Consider the following 25348-nt stretch of genomic DNA (forward strand, 5'->3'; position numbering starts at 1 on the left):
ATGTGAGCTGTCAGCGTCTTAATTTAGCTGATGACTTTCCACAATCATTTCAGATTTATTTGGTACCTAATTTACTTAACATAGCTTTTGCTGTGAAAGTTAATCAGGGGCCCAAAAACCCTTAATAAGCTCAATATTTTACAGTGAACACCACCCTGAGGAATGCTTTACAAAAATGATGACAAGGCACAGGGTCTGTAGCTTTCAGAATCAATAAGTTACTGACTAATGAATTAACAAGGTCTTGAACTTACACTTCATTACCAGGTTCATGTAGCAGATGCACAAACGAGCATTGTAAGTGTAGCTCATTCTTCATAGAAAATTTCCTTTAACCCAGCAGCTGGGTATAGGAGCATATCTGTAGTCTTATAAATAAAGATTAAGGAACATACACCATGCAGTAATTTAAATGATCTTGTTTTTGCCACCATTTTTTTAGCTATTTCCTTTGAGAAGAAACTGTTTTGCTTTGTTTTCACTTTCCACCATCCTGACTTTTGATGGAAATCACTGAGGCAGACAAAAATGCCCTGTTGACTCATCTCTTTCCACACATCAACTAGAAGTAAGTTTAACATGCAGGGACCATCTTCATGTAATTTACAATCCAAGACTGGAAATACAAATGCAGAGGACCACAGGGCAGTCATAAAACATATACACCACTTAAAAAGGCAAATAGCTACCCCCTCCAACTGTGAGCACCTTGCATGTACCTGCTACCTTCAATACAAAATATCTACACGTACCCTGCACAGAGTAGGACGTCAGGGAATAACTGCTGAATAGGTTTTTGTAATGATGGAGATTTAAAAGGAAGTGAGGAAGAATAAGAATAGGCAGAATACCTGGCCTAGGGTAGGCAGGTGATACATGCTTGCATAAAGACTGGGATTTTCCTTTTTCTCCCATGCAAAGAATTGCAGGAAACCTGAAATTTACAGGGGCAAGAGAGAACATTTTTCTTGAGATAGGTTGTGACTGAGGGGTGGAGGACTTCTTGGCTCTAATTTGGAGGGCGCAGAGGATGGAGAAGGACTGAAAAAAGGGATACCTGAACCTCAGGAAAAGCAGAGAGAGAAGCTGGGGAGTTGGGAGAGATTGAAAGAAGGGAAATACTCCCAGACTCTGAGCCTATGTTCCTCATCCCTTAACTAAGAATAATACTTGCTCTGCCTACTTCAAAGAGGTATAATGAGGATTAAGTGAAATGGTGTGTGTAAAAGTGCTTTCAAAACCTGAAAACACTGTATTAGTACAACAGGTCCTTTGAAAGCTATTTTTGGCTCTGGAACAAGTGAGCAGGTGCCACAATGATGGTAAGTGGAGCGCAGAGGCAAGTCACAAGTCACAAAGGGATTATGGTCCCAGGGCACTTTAAAGGGTCACAGTAGGAGTCTCAGATACCCTACTTTCTTAGGGGCCCAAACTTCCTGAAATGTTTTCACATAAAATGTGTTTATCACCAGTGAGACTTTGTGAAGAATAAGGAGCCTGAGACTCTAGAAGTTAATGGGCTTACCAGACACACACAACTGGTTAACAACAGGGTCAGGACTAGGCTCAAGCTAGGCTTAGGAACTGGCTCACAATCCAAAGCTCAGGCCACTCCAGGATGATTTAAACTCATCAGCACCAGTTCCTTTTATTTCAAGGTACAATTTGATGAGCAAGAACAAGGAGAGACAGTATCACCTCCCTGGACTTCTGATGTCTCACCTAAGAACAATTTTCACAAGGAAAGTAATGGGGACCATATTTTATCTAAATTGGTTTCCTTTCTTGCAAAGTTGAATCTACCTATTTTCAGGGAAGGAAACTGGGTGCTTATGGCCTCCCTGTGGAGTTGTGCCCAGGGATTTGATAAGATGAGAGCATCATAATGGGCATCCTGACGCAGCTTCCTAATGAAAGAGCTAGATTGGCATTAGACTGCAGTCCCGTCTGTTGTGGAGGTTCTCTGCTTTGAGCTAGTATTCTTTACCTTGCAGCTGTACAATATTTAGGTTGTTAGGCTGGCATTTGTCTAATCAGTTCAGACAGCTATTATAAAAATAACATTGACTGGGTGGCTTAAACAACAAACACTTATTTCTCACAGTTCTAGAAGCTGGAAAGTCCAAGATTGAGGGACTGACAGGTATGGCATCTGTTGAGGGCCTGCTGCCTGGCTTGCAGGTAGCTACCTTCTCTTGCATCCTCATGTGGTTGGAAGAGGTCACCTCTCCCACTGCTTTCTACAAGGACACTCATCTCTTTCATGAGGGCTCCACTCTTACAACCTAATTACCTCTCAAAGGTCCCACCTCCAAATACTAACACATTGGGGATTAGTCTTCAACATGAATTGGTGGTGGCAGGGGGGGTGGGGGGTCGGGGAGCGGCACAAACATGCAGTTCATATCACAGTTACGAGTGTTTTTTCTTCCTTACCTTGTCTATTTGACCTGACACTGACTTTATCTGATTTATATACCTCTAAGAATTATAAGCAGTGGCCCATTTTTAGTTTCAATTACAGAAATAATTTTCCGTCCTACTGAGATAAGAGCAGAATGAATATGCAATAAAATAAGTAGTTTTGTGAAGCACTCGAACTAATGAAGGCTTGTTGCCTGATAGAGGTGACATCCTTGCTGCTTCAGAATATAACCAGTGTTACCAAGGCAATCCATATTATAAACTTCTTATCAAGGAATTATACATGTGCAATTTATACGTGTACACATACTTGTGGATTTTAGTGAACCTTAGAAAACCAACTTGGAAATATATTTCATATTGCTTCTGCAGTCTACACTACACAATTAAGCACTTAATTATGCAATAATTCTTTTCATGTTAGTTTTGAAAGCCCTTAAAATTTGAAGACCATGTACTAAACTTCTTTTATAACCTCTGTAAGACCTAACACAATCTTAAGCATGTAGAAGGTGTTCATGAAATATTTCTTGATTGGTTGATTTCAGCATATTAACAGATACCTGGAGAGGTAAGGTCCTTAAAGAGTCCGGTTGATAAAGAGCTGTAGATGTCATGTCAAAGAAGATGATAGCATCTGCAGCTTAGGAGGATGACTCTGAAGACCATGTGGAGGCTGGAGCTAGAAGGAGAAAAGAGGTGGAGAGATGATGACAGCAGTGAGAGCTTTTGGAAACTGTTCAAATAGCCCATGTGGAGAAATGTCTAAATGATGGCAATGACAAGGCTCAAGGGAAAGACAAGACTGATGCAAGAGATATGTAATAACTACAATCAGTGGAGTTGATAAAAAGGGAATCTGCAATGGTTCCTAGGTTTCAGCCTTAGATAGTGATGTCATTATCCGAAATAGGAAATGCAGCTTGATAAAGAAGTTGGAAGTGGGAAGAGATAGAGAATTTCATTGTGGACATTTTCTTTTCCCTTTTTCAGCCACACCTGTAGCATATGGAAGTTCCCAGTCTAGGAGTCAAATTGGAGCTGCAGCTGCTGGCCTACATTACAGCCATGGCAACACTAGATCCAAGCTGCATCTGAGACATACACCACAGCTTGCATCAACGCCAGAACCTTAACTCACAGAGAGAGGCCAGGGATTGAACCCACACCCTCATGGAGACTATGTCAAGCCCTTAACTTGCTGAGTCTCTAAGAGAAGAGGGAAATCTGGGGTAGGTATTTAGACTTTGAGGTTGTAAGAGCATGGATGTTAGTTGAAGGCATGGATACCACTGAGAATACCCAAGAATGGATATAGAGGGAGGAGGATGTTAGGATTTAAGATAGGTCCATGAAATAACTTGAGAAAGAGCTATTATAAGCATAGGAGGTAAACCAGGGTGATACCCTGAGGCCGTGTGGAGGTGGGAACACAAGATGGTGACTGAAGCCAAAAACACCAAAGACCCAAGGCCTCAATGAGATCAAAAAGCTGGAGAAAGGAAGATCTAAAGGACAACTGGTGATTGGGACTCAGAGAAAGCTAAGCCATCAGATGGGTGACAGTGTCCTGGATGTAACCACAGGAAAAACTTGTCCAAATTGAACCCTGAAACATCATTTCTGCAACATGACCCTTTAACCTGAGTCTCAATTCCCTTTTTTAAAAAATTCACATCTTCCTTCTTACCCATAAGCTCACAATTCAATGAGAGTCTAACCCACTCTTACATACAATCTCTCTATAAGTTCCTAACATAAGTTCTCATTTTGAAAATGGGCTAATGGAGCAGTATTTATTGGACCCCCCCCAAAAAAAGCTATTTGACCAAAAGATAAAGTTGGGTTTCTGTAGACCCAGCAGGAACTGTAAGATACAGTTTTATTCTATAGTCTTTCTGTAAATATTTTAATTAGATGCCATTTTCTGATGATAATGGCTGTGTGAGTAATTGCAAAGAAATTTAAAAAGACACACCTCAGGGAACCACAGCAACTTCATGCTGCACATCAATGTAGGGAGGACAGGATGCGAGTCATACCATATTTGCACAGGTCAGATCGTAGATGGGATGGAAACTTTACCATGAATGCTGGCAGGAGTGGATGTTTAGCTGGAAAAGAGAGGAAGTCAGGGGAACAAATAATTGACGAAGTACTTTAATATTGCTGCAGTAAAAAAATAATAATGACTGATATATATCAAGCCCATATCAGGGAGTGAGCTCTATATAAGCTGTATATGTATTACCTTAATATCCATAACACCTCAAAGAGATGAAATAAGAACTAATACACATATCACTTACCAAGTGCTTTACAACAACCCCGTGAGTTAGGTGCTATTATCATCCCCATCTTGCAGATCAGGAAGTGAAGGCACAGAGAAGTCACTCTAGGTCAAGCTAGTGAATGGTGGAGCCTGAATTTGAATGATTCAGTTGGAAAGCAGAGACCATCTCTTACATAGAAAGCTTACAGTATTATCATAGGCATTTTATGGGTGAGGAAGATAATACACAGAAACTATGAGCCACTGAACCACAGTCACATAGCTAATAGTAATGAAGCTGGAATTTGAAGCCACTGGAAACCAATGAGCAATTAGGAGGCAAACTGTGCTTCAGTATAAAAAAGCTTGTCTAACTTCCAAAGCTACATGACAATGTGATAGGAAGCCCAGTGGGCTCCTGAATCCCTTGTGCCCAGAAAACCCAGGAAAAGAGGTAATAATATAATAGTATTTCCTATTTACATCCATATTATCATTTCCAAGGTACTTTATAGGGAGGCTCCCTTTCTTGGTTTTGGATTTGACAGCCTTCCCTGGTCGCTCCCCGCCTACTCCGGTGAAGGACTTCAAACTGAAAGCAGATTGCTTGACCTGCCCACTGCTAACCACAGTCACTGACACTTGAGTTGGTTTTGAAAGGTCCCAAATAAATTTTGACAATTGATCAGCATTTGCTGAACCATTAAGCTATATTTGTGCATATACTTGTGCTCCCCATTCATTCATTCATTCATTCATGAGCATCCCTGCTCATCCTACTAATAATGGTTATTAAACATCCATCAAGTGCTAGGCACTGTCTAGGTGCTAAGGGTGCAGCTAGGAAGAAGCACAATCTCTGCTGGCACAGTTGTCAATGGCCCATTTATAGTATACCCATTCTGGAGGTCACCTGCAGTCAGGTCCCACTCTGGGCCTCAGGGTGTTCTCTGTCCCTGGCCTGTTTGGCCCATGCTGAGGAATGTCCCTCGGCCCATATGGGGAGAAGTTAGTGGGTATGTGCCCCAGCTTCTTGCCCTTGGGTGGGACAATGTGACGTATGCTCTTTACAGACTATTCAAGGCAACCCCGCAGAACTGAGCCCAGTTCTAGAGCCCACAGCAGGAATGCCATTAATGCTCCTTCTGCTGTCTCTCCTCCATTCCCTGTCTCACTCACTCTGCTACTTAGGATCATTTCCTAAATAAACTAATTACATTCAAGTCCTTGTCTCAGGATCTGCTTTGAGGGGAACCTGTCCTCCAGGGGCCTCTGACCTAGTGGTTAGGACATGTGTGTTGTCATTGAGTCTGCAGATTCACCTGAGTAACCACACTGAGAAAACCAGAGGTATTTTCCTTAGCAAGGTCAAATGCATCACGTGGCTGTCCCCTTCAGTACTTTTAGGTCCAAAATTAACATGGAACAAAGATACCCAGAGACACTTGCAGGGCAAGGTCAAGCCAGAGCACCTTGCTGAGAAGTGAAGCTCTGGCACATGGAGATGGCATTTCTAAGCACTCTGCAGGCATTATCATCCATTGCCTATACAAGCGAGAGAGGGGAGAGTACAGGAGGAAAAAGAGAGGCCATGGTACAGTGTCCAATAAAGGCCTGATTTTAGCCACTGATTGTCCATGTCTTCAGTGGGGAGCACACACTCTGACTCAGCCAGACACTTTGTCTCCAGACACACGGTCACTCCTGCAGCAGCTCTGGTTGCTGGCTGCTGGTATACCACTATAGGCCCAAGGGAAACTTCTTGTTCTCAAAAGAGCAGCATCAAGGAGAAAGGGAAATACCATCTGACGGGCAGCCTGATGTCCTTTTGTGCCAATGTCCTTGAACCACAGATTTAAGCAGTTAAGCTCACAACCATAGCCATCCTTAAAGCCAACTAACGACCCCTTGTCAGATGTGATTTGGGCCAAGAGGATCACAGGGTGAGCTTTAGGGTCTGCTCCCCACTGAATTTCAGTTAAGTTTAAGCATGTCTAACTGTTGCAAAAGCTTCAAGACTGGTCTGTATCATAAGCTGATTTGCAAGAGGGCTTTCTTTGTTATAAGGAGGAAGCTTTGAGCTTTGCTCTCTGGGGAAAAGAAAGCAGACATGACATGTCCCCTGTTTAAGCCCCATGGAGAGCACTTCAGGAAGAGGAGGAGGCGCTGTGGTCCTGAAGCACTCGATGGCTTGTGGAAGCCCAGCAGAGGTGCTCTAGGCCCCAGCGTCAGCAGTGGGACAGAGCACAGGAAAGATGCTCCCCTCCACTTCCTCCTAGAGCACAGCAGGGCGGTGAGGCTGGACCAACTGTGGGACCATGAAGTCATCTTCTGGGATTTTAGGCTTTGGGGGTCCCATGGCAGAGGGAGCCAGCAGCCATGCCCACTTTGCTTGCTGACTTTGTTGCAGGAACCAGGCACCACTCATATGGATGAGGGCTGCAGACCACTGAGAGGGGACTGGAGGGGAGGTGGGAGACCACTCTGGGAGCTCCTATAAAATACTCCCAGGGATCCCAGAAGTAACTGGCAGACATTTTTGATTGGAGTGGAGGAAGAATTTGGCCTCTTTTACGTGGAGGTTAGAGTTAAATTTGCAGTTTTCCAAATCAAAGGTTGGAGGAACTGGCCAAAACTTGTCCTAGTACATTGTGGAGAGGCTGACCCAGTCAAGTGCTGCTCAGCAGCTCCTGGGAAAGCATGGGCAGGTCCATGTTGTCTTCAAGAGTCCCAGGCTGCAGTCAGATCCAGCCTCAGTAGAGCCCGCCACCTCTGGGCATGGACAGTGAACTTCTTTGCAAAGGCCGGTTATTCAAAATTTGACTTTAAAGATTTCCAGCTCATTTTTTTTTAACTTTTATTATAAACTTGTTTTGAATATTGCACCTTTATTGTTAGCTTTTCTCTGCATAGGTGCAAAAGCAAGGATCTTTGTCACTCTGAATTTGAGTTGCCAGATTTAGCAGATAAAATACAGGACGTCCAGATAAATTTGAATTTCACATAAACAACAAATAATTTTTTAGTATAAAAAATCAGTATGCTATATTAGTATGCAATAAACAATATTATTCATTATTTACAAACAATTCAAGCTTAACCAGGCATCCTGTGTTTTATCTGGTAAACTTACTCTGAAAAGATCATTCTCTGGAGAGCAAAACAGCAAAATATCTGGAATAAAGGAAGAGTTCTGTGGTCCCTTTTCCTACTGGCTAAAACTGAAGTGGCCAATTATATTGTCTTTCTTGAAATGTACTCCTCATTTATGTCCTAAAAGGACTGAAATGGCATAAAATAAAAGTCACAGTCTGTTAAAATAGAAAATTTCAGAATTCAAATTAATTCTAAATTAATTTCAATTTAGAAATATAAACTCAAAAGAAATAGAAAAGGATGAGGAAGTTTGAATTCCAAAAGCCACGTGGTTGTGGCTGATCTTTACCTTTGCTTCTCAACTGCTTGGCAGCTCAAAGCCAAAAGAAAAGATGATCTGGTATAAGGATGCAGGCGATTAAGGCCTTTGTCTAGTCATTCTTAGAGGACTTTGTCATATGGGTCATTATATAAAAAACAGCATGCTAGCCTGTGTGATCCAAAGGGAGGGCAGCTTAGAGAGAACAAACACCTGGAACACATGGCCTGAGGCTCAGCTCGCCTCACATCGTCACTGCAGCTCTTTCACCTCATTTATTCATACATAATGTGACTTGCCCCACTAAACACATTACAAATGTAAGATTCTATCACTAGAGCTAAGACTAAGGCTATCAATGCCAGCAATAATAATAGTGCATTCTGCAAGGGCTTTATGAAACAACATAAACACTCATTTGACTATTATTATATTAACCCTTGATTTAAAAGACTAGGATACAAGATTAAAATGTAATTCAGCAAAAGCCTTTGTGGCCAGGCAGGTCATAAAACCAAAGTCATCTTTCTGACACTTGCCTCTTGAACCTTCCAGACAAGTGAAGCTCAGGGCTGGCTGTGGATGCTGTGGCCTTACAAAGCACAGGTATGCCAGTAAGTCTTTCCTTTGCAATTGCTAATATTCTCTGTGGCCTGGAACCTGAGAATAGGTTGTCATGACCTAAAAGCAAGCCACAAGCAAATGGGAGTGCCCATCCCAAACCCATGGCAGGGCTGCACACCTTCTTGCAAGGAATTGGCAATGGTTGGCTGGAGTGGTTGAGAAGGAAAGACATGTGTCTGTGGATACCCCTGGATTTGCAGATAGGCTACGGAATGCAAATGCTTAGTCACTCAGAATGGCTGTCAGGAGTGGACAGGACATCAGTGTGACTATCATGAAGTTCCTTCTGCATCAGCCACATTTGTACAGTGCCCTCTTCTCTTTCAAAGGGGAGGCTCAGAGGGCTCCCACCTTGCTCACAGAATGCCTAGAGAAAATATGCTTCGTTTACAAATAACATTGTAATAATAATAATAATAAGCACAATCATTACATGCCACGCTGTTTTACATTTCTGACTTCATTAAACCTTTGTAAAAAGGTTCTTTTATTACTCCCATTTTACTGTGAGAAAATAGGTTGAAGATGATCCTTTCTGCCAAGGAAAAGACACCTGGGACTCTGGAAAAGAAGATTGTCCAATTTTCTGTTCTTATTTGCAAGCCTGGTTTACTTTAACTGGGAGAGTTGCAAGACCTGAGAAACAATTATTTCCAAATTTAAATACTGACTGAGTATCTACTATGAGAATAGCTTGAAGCCAACCACACAAGGAGTGCACAGATTGCTGCCGTCCATACATGCTTACAATCCAGCCCAGTCTACAAATTAACCCAGGTAGAATATACATGTCCTCAGAAAGGTGGGACCCTACATCCCTTCTGACCAACAGCCTTTGTGGTGGTGACTCTGAATATCAAAAGCAGCCAGAGGTAGGGGAGCTTGCTTTGAACCTGACTGATTTCCAACCCCAAGAAAGGGAGGGTTGGGAGGCCAAATGTAACTCTCAGGGCTTCAGATGATTTCCAGCTGGCAGGTCAGTGTTGGCACCTTTGAATGAGGTTCTTGAGTCCTCTAGGTACATGCAGGCCCTTCAAACTTGTGGGGTTTTGAGTGACCCTGTCCCATTGGAGACACTGGCTTGCCTTATTTTTCCATCAAAAATAGTTAACATCTTGGGCAGAGAACAGAGAAGAAGATACAAGGGAGGGCACTGTAACTCGCCCTAAAAATGGACAGCACTGGTCAGTGAGGGTGAGGATGGTTGGCCACAGAGGTAAGGGGTGGGTGGCACTTCTCTCTTGACAGAGGGCATCTCTTAGGATTGCCATCAAGAGCCATCTGGTGGAAACACTGGAGGCCCTCCTCAGGACTCCAGAGCCTCACTGCTGGGATTTGGGGCAAACCATGGCTTTCTCAGAGAACCGCTACAATTCTCCCTGTTTTCTGAGCTGATGGCCTACCCTACGGAGCGCTCCTCCTTTGCTTTGTGTACTTCTTGCATTTTTAAACGGCAGTTTCTCAGAACAGATGCTTCTTTCCTCCTTCCCGGTGGCCTTTCAGTACAAGCGGCAGATTGCCTGCTTCTGTCATCTTAATCGAAGGAAGGAGAGAAACATGCTAATCATGATATTTTTCTCTTCCTTCTGCCTGCAATAGGCTATGGGAGCCAAGGGCCCGCTCTCTGCCTCAACTTCTCCCTGTACTTAACACCCCAAATGGAGATTTTCCTTGGCATGACTCACCAAACCTGCTTCCCCTTTAACTGGAGGGATTCTTTTGAAACAAACAGAAACCTTGGATCTTTTTCTAGATCTCTGCTTCCTTTGACCTCCTAGAGTCCAGTTGTCATGCAGTCACTGGTAATGCCTTGATTTTGAGTTCCCCTATAGATTAAAGATCCAAGACCAGGTTGACATCTATGGAGGCCATCAGTATCAAAATTATGTTTGTGCCTCTTTTTCCCAGGGCTGCTGTATCACACAGCTCCAGGGGGCACCATTCACACAGGGCTGTGTATCCATCTGATAGTCACACAATGTGATGCACAGATGTTGTGTAAAACAAACACAATCTAAGCCATAAAACAAACATAATGAAGTGCAACAAAATCCTGGGGCTTTTTGTCATGATGACTGTAACATTTGCTTTGAAATATCACATATAGATTCTCCTCCAATGCTCTTTGTTTGGTGCCATAAACTCATGAGTAGCCCACCCACTGAGCAATCCCACCAGAAAGGCTCTTTGCAGCTCCCTGCTTTGGCAGGTACCTCCATGTAGCAGAGAACTAGAGTGGGCACAGTTAATGCTGAAAAACAAAAGAGTAAGATGAGCACCAAGATTTGACTCCTTGAAGAGTAAATCACCATAGAACAGTATCTGAAAGAATCTGAAATGGAAACAGGCTAGATTTAAACCCTTCCATCAGCCTTACAGGTTGTTAAATGATATCACACATAGTGATCATGGGGATTCTCTGCCTCTTATATATATAACTTGCCCCAGAGCTACCTTTGGGGGGAGTGCTGAGGAACAGTGATCTGGCAGTTCTCCTCCCTCTTGCCAGCAAAGTAGAAACGTGGGTTATGGCAGGTGACCAGTGTCAGAGTGCAGGTGTGTCACTTGGTGCCTGACCAAGGGAACAGAAATCATGCAATACTTAAAGCAGAGAGGATTTAATGCAGGAAATAAGTTACAGAGGTTTCTTGGTTGGAGCCCCCAGGAGATCTAGTGACAGGATTCTAGTGCAAGCAGTTTCCCAGGAAATATGAGTAGAGAAGTTGTAGGATAGGCAAGGGAAGGAAACCAGTCTAAAGAGTCCATTATCAAGCATATTCCCAGTGTGCAGTCAATCCTGGGCAACTCTGGGAGCCAGTGTAGCCTTAGGGTTAGCCCCATCCCCACAGGGAAGGAAGACAGGGTATTTCTATATTAACACTTTCTGAGTTGGAGCTCTTTCTGGGAACATTCATTCCCCAGCTTGTGCTAAACATAGGCTGAGCATGCTCCAATGGCCAGACCCAGACTCAGCCAGTAAGTCTCGGGTGTTCCAGTAATATTCTCGGCATATAAAGGAGACTACCTAGAGGATGAGTGTAGGGCACCCTGGAGTCTGCTACAACAGGCGATGGAAGGACTGGGAAGTCAAACAAAAGATAGTGAGGCCACCCAGAGATGAGCAACAGCAGAAAGGGTCTACCACTTTAGGCTGTAAGGCCATAGTGGGAAGCCAAGTTCCTGGTCCATGATTTGGGACCACAGACGTAAATGGAACCAAGAGGAAAGGGATGGTGCTATAGGAGCAGAACAATGGAGAAGAAGCAGCATTGCCAGAGACACTGCCCAGGGCAGAAGTAGGGGGCAAATATCTTGGCTCTTCTCCTCCTCCCTCCCTTCAGTCTCTCACCAGATGGAAAGTTGGAAAGTGGAGTCTGCAAGGGCTGGTGCCCACTGCCTCACCTCCCCACTGCCTTCTTAAGGTCCCCACCCCCAATTTTGCTACAGAGCAAAGCAGGGGAAGAGCAAGAGAAAGATTTGAGTGTAAACTGGAGTAGGATGGCACTGGAGGATGTAAGTCAGTCCCCACCCCAAACCTCCTCTACAATTCTCCTACAGTAATGGGATGAAGAGGAGTTCTAGATAAGGATGTCAATGTCCCCAAGCAGATACAGGGACCACAAACTCCTTGGAATCTGTGTGATTTGGTCTCTGTTTTAAGAGGATAATAAGGTAGTAACCCAAGTGTTCACTAACCATGTGATCCATCCAGGGTGACCCCCAAATCCCTAAGAATGGGACAATGGTGTGGTGTGGGATCTAGAGGAGATGAGTCCTGATTCCTGTTGTAGGGATTCAGGGTGGCAGGGGAGGCTCAAAACTACTAGGGGAGCAATACAGACACTGCTGTGGTGACAAAACTATAATTCAAAAGATACTGCACCCCTATGTTCACAGCAGCACTATTCACTATAGCCAAGACATGAAAATAACCTCAATGTCCATTGACAGGTGAATAAATTAAGAAGATATGGTACACATACACAATAGAATACTACTCAACCATAAAAAAGAACAAAACAATGCCATTTGCAGCAACCTGAGTGCAACTATAGATTCTCATACTAAGTGAAGTAAGTCAGAAGGAGAAAGACAAATACCATATGATATCACTTACATGTGGAATCTAAAATATGGCACAAATGATCCTATCTACAAAACAGAAACAGACTCACAGACATAGAGAACAGACTTGTGGTTGCCCAGGCAGAGGGGAGTGGGACAGGGATGGAGCAGGAAGTGAGGGTTAGCAGATGTAAGCTATTATATGGGGAGGAGATAAACAACAAGGTCCTACCGTATAGCGCAGAGAACTGTGTTCAATGTCCTATGATAAACCCTAATGGAAAAGAGTATAAAAAGAATATATGTATGTATAACTGAACCACTTTGCTGTACAGCAGAAATTAACACAATGTTGTAAATCAACTACACTTCATTTTTTTTTTTTAATGTATACACTCAAAAAAAAAAAAAAAAAAAACCCTGCTGCGGTGAAGATGCAATGGTACAAAAAAGTCCATTCATGGTTTAGCAGCATTTTCTAAACTATATCCTGCTAAATAAATATAATAATTGAATATTATATTCTCTCCTGATAGATTCAAAATGTGTGTGCTAGCATATTATGGACTCTGAGAAATCCTACAATTCTCAAAACTTCTTTGAGTCTAGAATGCCACCCTTTCCTATTTTTCTTAATGTGGAGTGTCTTTTACAATCTCAAGGGAATAATATTCTGTAGCATAAAGAAATACCAAACTAAAGAATTTGCAATTAGAAGAGTATTGATATCTTCAGGAGAGTATATTTATCAAGTTTCTGGTAAGATCTTGAACTAAAAAAAGTATGATAAGCCATTAAATATCATAATGGACGCTGGTGTGCTGAAGCCAGCTTGCATCGGCTTATGAGAACCGTGTTATATTTCCTGAGATTTTAAGAGCTGGTTGATAAACACAGCCATTATTATAAATAAAATCATATGAACTTATAATTAAATGTTTTATTAAAAACAGAGGTGATAAATATTCTAAACTCATTATTGTGTAATTATTTTACTATTATCTTGTTGTGTGGATGATTTATGTCTATCGTATCAGTATAGTGGAAATGCTATATAATAGTGAGGTACTGTGCTCCTCTCCCCAACTCTATGTTCAGTGATGTCACATTGGTAGCTTAAAATCAGTCATGATGGGAATACTTACACTATGGAAATCAGGAAATGCTATGTTTCAGAGCTTGATATATTATCCGCTTGTCTAAACTTACAAAAAGAGGAAAATGCTATCACTGTGGATTAAACTTAAAAGCTGTCATGCTATAGACAACGCTCTGTGAATAACATAGACACAAAAATTGAGGATATTTTCTTCAGTACTCAAAACCTATAATACAATTTAGCAAAGAAATTCCTAGCATCCTTTATGAAAAGATAAAGTTCTGACATACATAGTGCCAAAGCTGAAAGAAGTTTCAGTTTAATGGCTATAATCTGTAATAGATTATGTATCAGAGAAATGATAAGTTGATTGCAAAAAGAGTTACAGGACTGAGATGCAACTCCATTTGTTAAATCATGGTTCAACTGCAACCATAGCTTGGCTGCAGATACAAGAGTTCAGCAAAAATCGATTAAAGCATTCTGTGAGAATCAATTGGCTATATGGACTTTACAGTAAAGAGTACATTTTATTATTATTTGTAAATTGTGCATCCTTTATATCAGTAAAATTTATAATAAACATACATACATATTTATCAGATAGTTCCTTTTTCCCTAGAGAGCTGGTGGTTAAACCATTACCAGTACACCAAGGATGAAGTGCATTCATTTAAAGGTGATTCTGCCCCACAGGTTATACTATATTAAGATCCTGAAGATATCTTCTGAGCCAGACATCTCTACATGTAGGGAAGTGTCCCTCATCCAAAGAATAACACTCCGGTGTTTTTTTCAATTCAATTTGCTAAGTATTTATTGAGCATCTACGGTGTGTTAGAGAGGTTTCAGAAAATCATAGGGTCTTGGAGCTTAAGAAATCTTTGAGGAATTCCCATTGTGGCTCAGCAGCTTAAGAACCCAACTAGTATCCATGAGGACACAAGTTCCTCCCTGACCTTGCTCAGTGGGTTAAGGATCCGGCGTTGCTGCGAGCTGCAGTGGAGGTCACAGATGCTGCTTGGATTCTGTGTTGCTGTGGCTGTGGTTCAGGCCAGCGGCTGCAGCTCAGATTCGACCCCTCACCTGGGAACTTCCATATGCTGCAGGTGCGGCTATAAAAAGAAAAAAAGGAAAGAAAAGGAAAAAAAATCTTTGAGACATTTGAGCTTACAACTTTCTCATTTTTTAAGTTGAGGTAAAACTCACATAATATAAAATTCACTGTTTTAACCACTGTAAAGTGTGCCCTTTAGTGGGTTTTTTTTTTTTTTTTTAGTATATTCACAATATCATGTGACTATCACTACTATCTAGTCCCCAAACATTTTTATCATCCCCAAAAGAAACCCTGTACCAATTAAAGAGTCACTCCCCATTTCTTCCTCTCCTCACCCCCTGCCCCCGTCAAACTCTTATCTGCTCTCTCTCTCTATGGATTTGCCTAGACCTTTCATTTAAATGAAATACTGCAATATGTGACCTCTGCCTCTGGTTTCTTTGACTAGCATGTTTTCAAGGTTCACCCATGTAGGCTGTATCCTTTTTACGACTTTCTTCCTTTTTATGGCTGAATATATCTGTTGTGCTGATATACAACATTTTAAAATTCATTTTTATTCATTCATCAGCTGATGGACATTTAGTTGTTTCCACTTTTTGGCTCTTATGAGGGATGTCGCTATGAGCATTCAGGTACAAGTTTTGTTTAATATGCTTTTAGTTCTCTTGGGAGTTGCTGGAGTATATGGTAACTCTGTTTAACATTTTGAGGAACTACCAGGCTATTTTCCACAGCAACTGCATCATTTTACATTCCCACAGGCATGTATGAGGCAAATGCTTCAGTTTTATTTATTTATTTATTTTTTAATGGCCACATCCATGGCATATGGAAGTTCCACCAGGAACTGAATTCAAGCTGCAGTTACAACCTATGCCACTACACCAGGCTGGGGAATCAAACCAGTGCCCCCATAGAGACCTGAGCTGCTGCAGTCAGATTCTTAACCTACTGCACCATAACAGAAACTCCAAATGCCTCAATTTTTTTCCTCTTTTTAAAATGATTTAAAATAAAATGATTTTTATTTTTTCAATTATAGTTGATTCACAGAGTTCTATCAATTTCTACTGTACAGCAAAGTGACCCAGACACACCACACACACACACATATTCTTTTTCTCACATTATCCTCCATCATGTTCCATCACAAGTGACTGAACATAGTTCCCTGTGCTATACAGCAGGATCTCATTGCTTATCCATTCCAAATGCAATAGTTTGCATCTATTAACCCCAGATTACCAGTCCATCCCACTCCCTCCCCCTCCCCCTCCCCCTTGGCAACTACAAGTCTGTTCTCCAAGTCCATGAGTTTCTTATCTGTGGAAAGGTTCATTTGTGCCATATATTAGATTCCAGACACAAGTGATATCATATGGTATTCGTCTTTCTCTTTCTGACTTACTTCACTCAGTATGAGAGTCTCTAGTTCAATCTAGGTTGCTGCAAATGACATTATTTTGTTCTTTTTATGGCTGAGTAGTACTCCATTGTGTATATAAACCACATCTTCTTAATCTATTAATCTGTTGATGGACATTTAGGCTGTTTCCATGTCTTGGCCACTGTGAACAGTGCTGCAATGAACATACGGGTATCTTGGCTATTGTGAATAATCCTGCAATAAACATATGGGCATGTATCTTTTTCAATGAAAGTTTTGTCCGGATATAGGCCCAAGAGAGATATAGCCAGGTCCTATAGTAGTTCTATGTTTAGTTTTCTGAGGTATTTTACTGTTCTCCATAGTGGTCGTACCAAATTACATTGCCACTAACAGTGTAGGAGAGTTCCCTTTTCTCCACACCCTCTCCAGCATTTATTTGTTGACTTGTTAATGATGGCTATTCTGACAGGTGTGAGGTGGTACCTCATAGTAGTTTTGATTTACCAAATAACTCGATTTTAAAATGAGAGTTTTGCAGCCAAGGAAGTCTGAGTGATTTGCACAAAATCATGAAAGACCCAGAACTACAGTCAAGGCACCCATGTACACTTGGTGCTCCTTTTATCAAGAGCCCACTCAGGAAGGAGTTCCCGTCGTGGCACAGTGGTTAATAAATCTGACTAGGAACCATGAGGTTGTGGGTTCGGTCCCTGCCCTTGCTCAGTGTGTTAAGGATCCGGCGTTGCCATGAGCTGTGGTGTAGGTTGCAGACACGGCTCGGATCCCACGTTGCTGTGGCTGTGGCACAGGCCGGCGGCTACAGTTCCGATTCGACCCCTAGCCTGGGAACCTCCATATGCCACAGGAGCAGCCCAAGAAATAGCAAAAAGACAAAAAAAAAAAAAAAAAAAAAAAAAAAAAGAAGAGCCCACTCAAAGGCCACTACACAAGATTCTCTTTCTACTATATAACTTAGGGCAGGAAAGTAGTTATTGTTAAAAAAAAAATGTCAATATAAATGAAAACAAAAAAGGATGAGTTTTCAGATAAACAGTTAACCAGAAAATTAAATTAATCAGAATTTCCATTTTGTTTCCCCTCCAAACCCTGCCATGCTGCACTCCCATTGCCCCAACTTCAAAAAGTTTTGCACTGCTAGAAACTCTGCAGGCCAGAAGGGAGTGGCATGATATACTTAACATGATAAAAGGGAAAAACCTCCAACCAAGATTACTCTACCCAGCAAGGCTCTCATTCAGATTTGAAGGAGAAATCAAAACCTTCACAGATAAGCAAAAGCTGAGAGAATTCAGCAACACTAAACCAGCTTTACAACAAATACTAAAGGAACTTCTATAGGCAGAAAAGAACAAGAGAAGGAAAGAAAAAAGAGAAGCAAAAGCAAGTCCAAAGCAATTAATAAAATGGCAATAAGAACATACATATCAATAATTACCTTAAATGTTAATGGACTAAACGCCCCAACCAAAAGACACAGTCTGGCTGTATGGATACAAAAGCAAGACCCATATATATGCTGTCTTCAAGAGACACACTTCACTTCTAGGGACACATACAAATTGAAAGTGAGAGGATGGAAGAAAATATTTCACACAAATGGGGATCAAAAGAAAGCTGGAGTAGCAATACTCATATCAGACAAAATAGACTTTAAAACTGAGAATATTTTAAGGGACAAAGAAGGACATTACATAATGATCAAAGGATCAATACAAGAGGAAGATATAACAATTTTAAATATCTACACAGCCAACATAGGTTCACCACAATATATAAGGCAACTGCTAACAACCTTAAAAGGACAAATCGACAATAACACAATAATAGTGGGGGACTTTAACACCCCACTTACAGCAATGGACAGATCAACCAGAGAGAAAATCAATAAGGAAACACAGGCCCTGAATGACCAGATGGACTTAATAGATATTTATAGGACATTCCATCCAAAAGCAACAGAATACACATTCTTCTCAAGTGCACATGGAACATTATCTAAAATGGATCACATCCTGGGCTATAAATCCAACCTCAGTAACTTTAAGAAAATTGAAATCATATCAAGCATCCTTTCCAACAACAACGCTATATGACTGGAAATCAACAAGAAAAAAACTGCAAAAAACACAAACACGTGGAGACTAAACAACATGCTACTAAACAATCAATGGATCACTGAAGAACTCAAAGAGGAAATTTAAAAATACCTAGAAGCAAATGACAACGAAGATACGGCACTCCAAAACCTACTGGATTCAGCAAAAGCTATTCTAAGAGGAAAATTTATAGCAATCCAAGCCCACCTCAGGAAACAAGAAAAAGTTCAAATAAACAAGCTAATTTTACATCTAAAGCAGCTGGAGAGAGAACAGACAAGACCCAAAGTTAGTAGAAGGAAAGAAATCATAAAGATCAAAGCAGAAATCAATGAAATAGAAACAAAGAACACCAGAGAAAAGATCAATGAGATGAAAAGCTGGGTCTTTGAAAAGATCAACAAAATTGAGAAACCCTTAGCCAGACTTATCAAGAAAAAAAGAGAGAGGACTCAAATCAATAAAATTAGATATGAAAAAGAAGTAACAATGGACATCACAGAAATAAAAAGGATCATAAGCGACTACTACATGCAACTACATGTCACTAAAATAGGAAGGAAACCTAGAAGAAATGGACAAATGCTTAGAAAAGTACAATCTTCCAAGACTAAACCAAGATGAAACAGAAAAGATGAATGGACCGATCACAAGTACCGAAATTGAAACTGTGATTAAAAAACTTCCAACAAACAAAAGTCCAGGACCAGATGGCTTCACAGGCGAATTCTATCAAACATTTAGAGAAGAGCTAACACCTATCCTTCTGAAACTATTCCAAAAAATTGCAGAGGAAGGGATACTCCCAAACTCATTCTATGAGGCCACCATCACCTTGATACCAAAACCAGACAAAGATACCACAAAAAAAGAAAACTATAGGCCAATTTCATTGATGAACATCGATGCAAAAATCCTCAACGAAATACTAGCAAACCACATCCAACAATACATTAAAAGGATTGTACATCATGATCAAGTGGGATTTATCCCGGGGATGCAATGGTTCTTCAATATCCACAAATCCCTCAGTGTGATACAGCACATTAACAAACTGAAGAATAAAAACCATATGATCCTCTCAATAGACGTGGAAAAAGCCTTTGACAAAATCCAACACCCATTTCTGATAAAAACCCTTCAGAAAGTGGGCATAACGGGAACCTACCTCAACATGATAAAGGCCATATATGACAAACCCACAGTGAACATCATTCTCAACGGTGAAAAGCTGAAAAAATTCCCACTGAGATCAGGAACAAGACAAGGATGTCCGCTCTTGCCACTACTGTTCAACATAGTTTTGGAAGTCCTAGCCACAGCAATCAGAGAAGTAAAAGAGATGAAAGGAATGCAAATTGGAAAGGAAGAAGTAAAGCTATCACTATTTGCAGATGACATGATACTATACCTAGAGAATCCTAAAGACTCTATCATAAAACTGTTAAGAGCTCATCCATGAATTTGGCAAAGTCTCAGGATACACAATTAATACACAGAAGTTGACGACATTTCTATATACAAACAATGAAAGATCAGAAAGGGAAATTAGGGAAGCAATCCCGTTGACCATCACATCCAAAAGAATAAAATACCTAGGAGTAAACCTACCCAAAGAGACAAAAGACCTGTACTCTGAAAACTATAAGACACTGATGAAAGAAATCAAAGATGACACAAATAGATGGAAAGATATATCATGCTCATGGATTGGAAGAGTTAATATTATCAAAATGACTATATTACCTAAGGCAATCTACAGATTCAATGCAATCCCTATCGAATTACCAAGGACATTTTTCGCAGAACTTGAACAAAATGTTTTAAAGTTTGTTTGGAAGCACAAAAGACCCAGAATAGCCAAAGACATCCTGAGAAGGAAAAATGAGCTGGGGGAATCAGGCTCCCAGACTTCATACTATACTACAAAGCTATAATCATCAAAACCATATGGCACTGGCACAAAGACAGAAATATAGATCAGTGGAACAGGATAGAAAGCCCAGAATTAAACCCACGCACCTACAGTCAACTAATATATGACAGAGGAGGCAAGAATATACAATGGAGAAAAGACAGCTCCTTCAATAAGTAGTGCTGGGAAAACTGCACAGCCACATGTAAAGAATGAAATTAGAACATTCTCTAACACCATACACAAAAATAAACTCAAAATGGATTAAAGACCTAAATATAAGACCAGATAGTAGAAAACCCTTAGAGGAAAACATAGGCCAAACTCTCTCTGACATAAACCACAGAAATATCTTCTCAGATCTAACTCCTAGAATAATGACGATAAAAACAAAAATAAACAAATGGGACTTCTTTAAACTTAAAAGTTTCTGCACAGCAAAGGAAACCCTAAACAAAATAAAAAGACAACCCATAGAATGGGAGAAAATATTTGCAAATACTGACAAGGGATTAATCTCCAAAATTTATAAACACCTGCTACAGCTCAATACCAAAAAAACCAAACAACCCCATCAAGAAATGGGCAGAAGATCTAAACAGACAGTTCTCCAAAGAAGACATATAGATGGCTAAAAAACACATGCAAAGATGTTCAACATCACTCATTATTAGAGAGATGCTAATCAAAACCACTCTGAGGTACCACCTTACACCAGCCAGAATGGCCATCATCAAAAGGTCTGCAACCAGTAAGTGCTGGAGTGGGTGTGGAGAAAAAGGAACCCTACCACACTGTTGGTGGGATTGTAAATTGGTGCAACCACTGTGGAAAGCAGTATGGAGATTCCTCAGAAAACTAAATATAGAAGTACCATTTGATCCAGAAATCCCACTGCTAGGCATCTATCCAGAAAAAACCATGCCTTGCAAAGACTCATGTACTCCAATGTTCATTGCAGCACTATTTACCATAGCCAAGACACGGAAACAACCTAAATGTCCATCGACAGAGGAGTGGATGAAGAAGAGGTGGTACATATACACAATGGAATATTACTCAGCCATTAAAAAGAACGAAATACCGGCATTCTTAGCAACATGGATGGACCTAGACACTATCATGCTAAGTGAAGTCAGCCATACAATGAGACACCAACATCAAATGCTTTCACTGACATGTGGAATCTGAAAAAAGGTCAGACGGAACTCTTTGCAGAACAGATACTGACTCACAGACATTGAAAAACTTAATGGTCTCCGGAGGAGACAGTTTGGGGGGTGGGGGGATGTGCTTGGGCTGTGGGATGGAAATCCTGTGAAATCAGATTGTTATGATCATTATACAACTACAGATGTGATAAATTCATTTGAGTAATAAAGAAAAAGAAAAAGAAAAAGTTTTGCTCTGCTAAAGCCAACTCTCCAGTAATATACTGGCCTCAGCTAAAACACTCTGAACAGAAGACTGTTGTCTGCACCCACGGTTGGGTACTTTTCTGAGACATAAGCCTTGACTCTACCTTTCTTTTAATGTCATTGTTCTGTCACTCTTTTCCTTGCTTTTACAAAAGCAGCTTCTCAGGTCTCACTGCTTCCTGTTTTCCCCACTGCCATCACCTATATCCTACTTGTCCACAGTCAACTACCCAAACAAAGATGAATCACATAGCTCTCCTACTGTAAAGAACATGGAATATTTCTCAGGGTTCAGATTCTTCCCAGCTACGGCTCCTCCTCCCTTTTCAGTTAGTATCTGCACCCTCTCACTCAGTGCTCAAACCAGACCATTTGTTAATGGCATCTCTCAACATGTCCAGCATTTTCATGCTTCCAAGACTTTCCCAAACCGTAGTTAATCCAAAACATAAGTGCCAGTCCAGTATTCAAATTAACACATTACCTGCCCTCAAAGATCAAACTCAGGTCCCATCACAGATGAAGCTCCCATTAAGCAAATTATAACAATGGATTCTGATAAATAAAATAACAGATTTGCAAAGTGCAGAAGTAGAGCAAAGTGGGAAATTATTAACTCTCTCTAGGAGTAGTGTATAAAGGGCTTCTCAGAAGATCTAGCAAGGCTTTGAAGGATGAAAACGTGTTCACCAAGTAAACATGGAGGCAGAAGGAAACAACCACTGAAAAGGCAGAGTGGCAAAAACAGAAAGACATCTGAGGGAACTCATGGCAATTCTGGAGACAGGCAGAAGGAGAAAGGCTGGAGAATGGCAGGAGTTGGGCCTGGAAAGGTCCATGTGTGCCAGACAAATGGCTTGTGTGCTAACTAAGGAGGGTGCACTTTGCTTTAAGCAGAAGAGGAATAGTTTGTGGTTAGCTAGTTTATTCAGGGGTAACTTTAGGAAGTGGATTGAGGGGCCTCAAAGAGTAGACGCAAGATGACTCTTACTGCAGTCCAAGTGAGAGATGATGGAAGTCTGGCTTAAGGCTACCATCCTTTCTTCACATGACAAACCCCCAGAGGGAGTTGCCTCCTCTGTTATCTGGGCTTTGTAAAAACTTCTACCACAGCACTCCCCTCATGGAATGAGTTCCCTTTAACACACCATCTTCCACCTTCCTCCAGACTGGTGGAAGGCTGGGAAGGTTGTGGCCAGGATACCTTGTATCCCTGGCATTCAGAACCCTCTTACTTCCTATAGTGTTTCTCAAACTTTCATTAGGGTGCATATTGGGGTTAGTAGGTCTTGGGTGGAGGTGAGAATCTGCATTTCTAGTGGGCTTTCAGTTGAATGCCAGGGGCCTTAGCATACAGACTTGTTGACTGAAAAAGAACTGCCCCTGAAACCTCGGCTTACAGAACATACCCCTCCTCTGCTTCTTGGCTCTCAAAAAACGACTTCATGTCACATGCCATTGGGTTCTCGGTCAAGGTGAGAAACATTCTGGTGAAAATTCTTCTTAACTAAACCCCTTCTCATCAATGGAAATGCACCTTATTGTTGAGTCAGAATGGCAAGCAAGTCCAAAACCTTCAGATGGACACAAGTAACAGGTAAAGAACTAATTGGTCCTCAATATATTAATGAAATGTCCTTGGTAGGCAGAGGGCCCTTGAATAATTGATGAATGGGACCGTTCAGTGTTTGCTGCAGTTCTGGCTGACACTGTTCATTATGGGCGATGATTCACTCTCTTCTATGGAACAAACTGTTCCAAGTCTGACTCCACTTCCCTTGCCTTTTTTTTTTTTTTAATAAAAAGCATGCACCTGTGGAATTCAAATGCTCACAATTGTGTCCAGAATATAAATGAGAAATTAATTCATATCCTACGGCCCACAAAAGATAAACCTCAGAGGACCCTGCCTGGGGGCTCAGCTTTAGGAAAGACTTCTTTCCTCAGAGAGGAGGAAAGATATGGATGTGTCAAGTTTCTGCTGGATGCAAAGATATCAAGAGCAGGATGAATTGACATGAGACCATCTTCCCCAATACAGCTTGTTATTTGCTGGGTTTGGCAAAGGGACAATTGGTATTTAAATTGTATGCCTCCTATATTTTACATTGTGCATCTGGAAGCTAATTCAGTGTGTCTAGTTCCTATCAGCCAAGTGTGTCTAAATGCTTAGTGTTGCCTCCTGAATTGGAACAAAGAATAATTTTGCTCTAAAAGTCTGATGATTTAACAAGCACATGTCAAGATGCTACAGATCCCCTATATCCCTTTCCATCCCCAAATTTAGAAATTTCTGTTTAATCTTTCCAATTTATCATTTTGATGAAAAGATGCCTATTTGTTTTGTAGAATTAAATAAAGCCAAGAATTTCACCAGACACAATTCTGTGGTGGTTTACATGTGTATATTTGGCCCTGATGAAACTCTTAGCAAGAGAAGAAGGTAATGGCCTGGAACACAGGGGTCTCTTCTTCTTCTTTTTTTTTTTTTTTTTTTTTTGTCTTTTTAGGGCTTTACCCACGGCATATGGAGGTTCACAGGCTAGGGGTCAAACTGGAGCTATAGCTGCTGGCCACAGCCACAGCAATGCTAGATCCCAGCTGCATCTGAGACCTACACCACAGTTCATGGCAATGGAGCCTTAACCCACTTAGCAAGACCAGGGATAGAACCTGTATCCTCATGGATGCTAGTCAAGATTCCTTTCTGCTGAGCCACGATGGGAACTCCATGGGGTCTCTTCTTTATACAACCAGAGAAGCTTCAAAATTGAGAGAGATGGGTGATTCAGCAAAGCCTGATTGTGCTGTGGTCCAAGTGTAAGCACTGGAAAATATAATCCACCTCTTTCCAGTCCCAAATCCTGCTCTAGTTCACAGATGCTAATATGGCTCGGCCCAGTCCCTAGAGTGTCATCTGAATTGGGTTGGGCTCAAAAGCTGGACCCAGCTGTGGCTCTTTCCTGACTGTCTCCAGCAAGGCCTTGGACTGACCTGGGCTCTGGGCCACTGTATGAGAGACAGATTTTCTTGCCAGACTGGAATTAACCAACCCCAAGAATCCTGGAGACCCAGAATGACCAGAACTGGACCACCAGAAAAGAAAGCAGGCTTCTTCACCCCACTTTGATTCTAACCACATTCTTAGGACCCAATGAGTCAGTGGCCCTTAAGGGTGGGAGAGCTTTCCTTTAGGATATTTATTCTACTATTTTCCTATGAGATTTTCAGTAGCTGGCTAATCATGCAAGCTAGAAATGTGGTGGAAAGGCAGAGAACCTCCATCTTTTGTTGCTCATTCTTTGACTCCTCCATCACCTACTACCTACTGTTGAAATTTGGACAGGCTGGCAAACTCATATTGCCTTCCATGATGTTCATTTAAAAGAAGTGGTGTTTGGACAGCATTCCTTTGTCTTCTGGATGATTCTAGAGATCCAGATTCTCACATGCCCAGTTTATCTGGGCAGCTTTGCTTGGACTTTCAGGCCTTCATCCTAGCCCCTGGCTTCTAATATTTTCTCTTTTTTTGATGAGACCAGGTTG

At 41.3% G+C, this 25348-nt stretch overlaps 1 protein-coding gene across 9 annotated transcripts in view; it reads right to left on the reverse strand.

Moving 5' to 3' along the window:
* ZNF366 (zinc finger protein 366) overlaps positions 1-25348 on the reverse strand; it is a 340164-nt gene that overhangs the window by 136355 nt on the left and 178461 nt on the right. For 7 of the 9 annotated variants that reach the window (XM_021076721.1, XM_021076720.1, XM_021076717.1 and 4 more), the window contains 2 exons: positions 4403-4538; positions 2988-3106 (listed from right to left, as the gene is read on the reverse strand). The exons of the other annotated variants lie outside the window; for them this stretch is intronic. The gene's annotated coding sequence lies outside the window, so the exon portion shown is untranslated. The remainder of the gene's footprint in view (positions 1-2987; positions 3107-4402; positions 4539-25348) is intronic. 9 annotated transcript variants of the gene reach the window in all.

This window comes from Sus scrofa, chromosome 16, assembly GCF_000003025.6.
Source record: "Sus scrofa isolate TJ Tabasco breed Duroc chromosome 16, Sscrofa11.1, whole genome shotgun sequence".
Lineage (NCBI taxonomy): Eukaryota > Metazoa > Chordata > Mammalia > Artiodactyla > Suidae > Sus > Sus scrofa.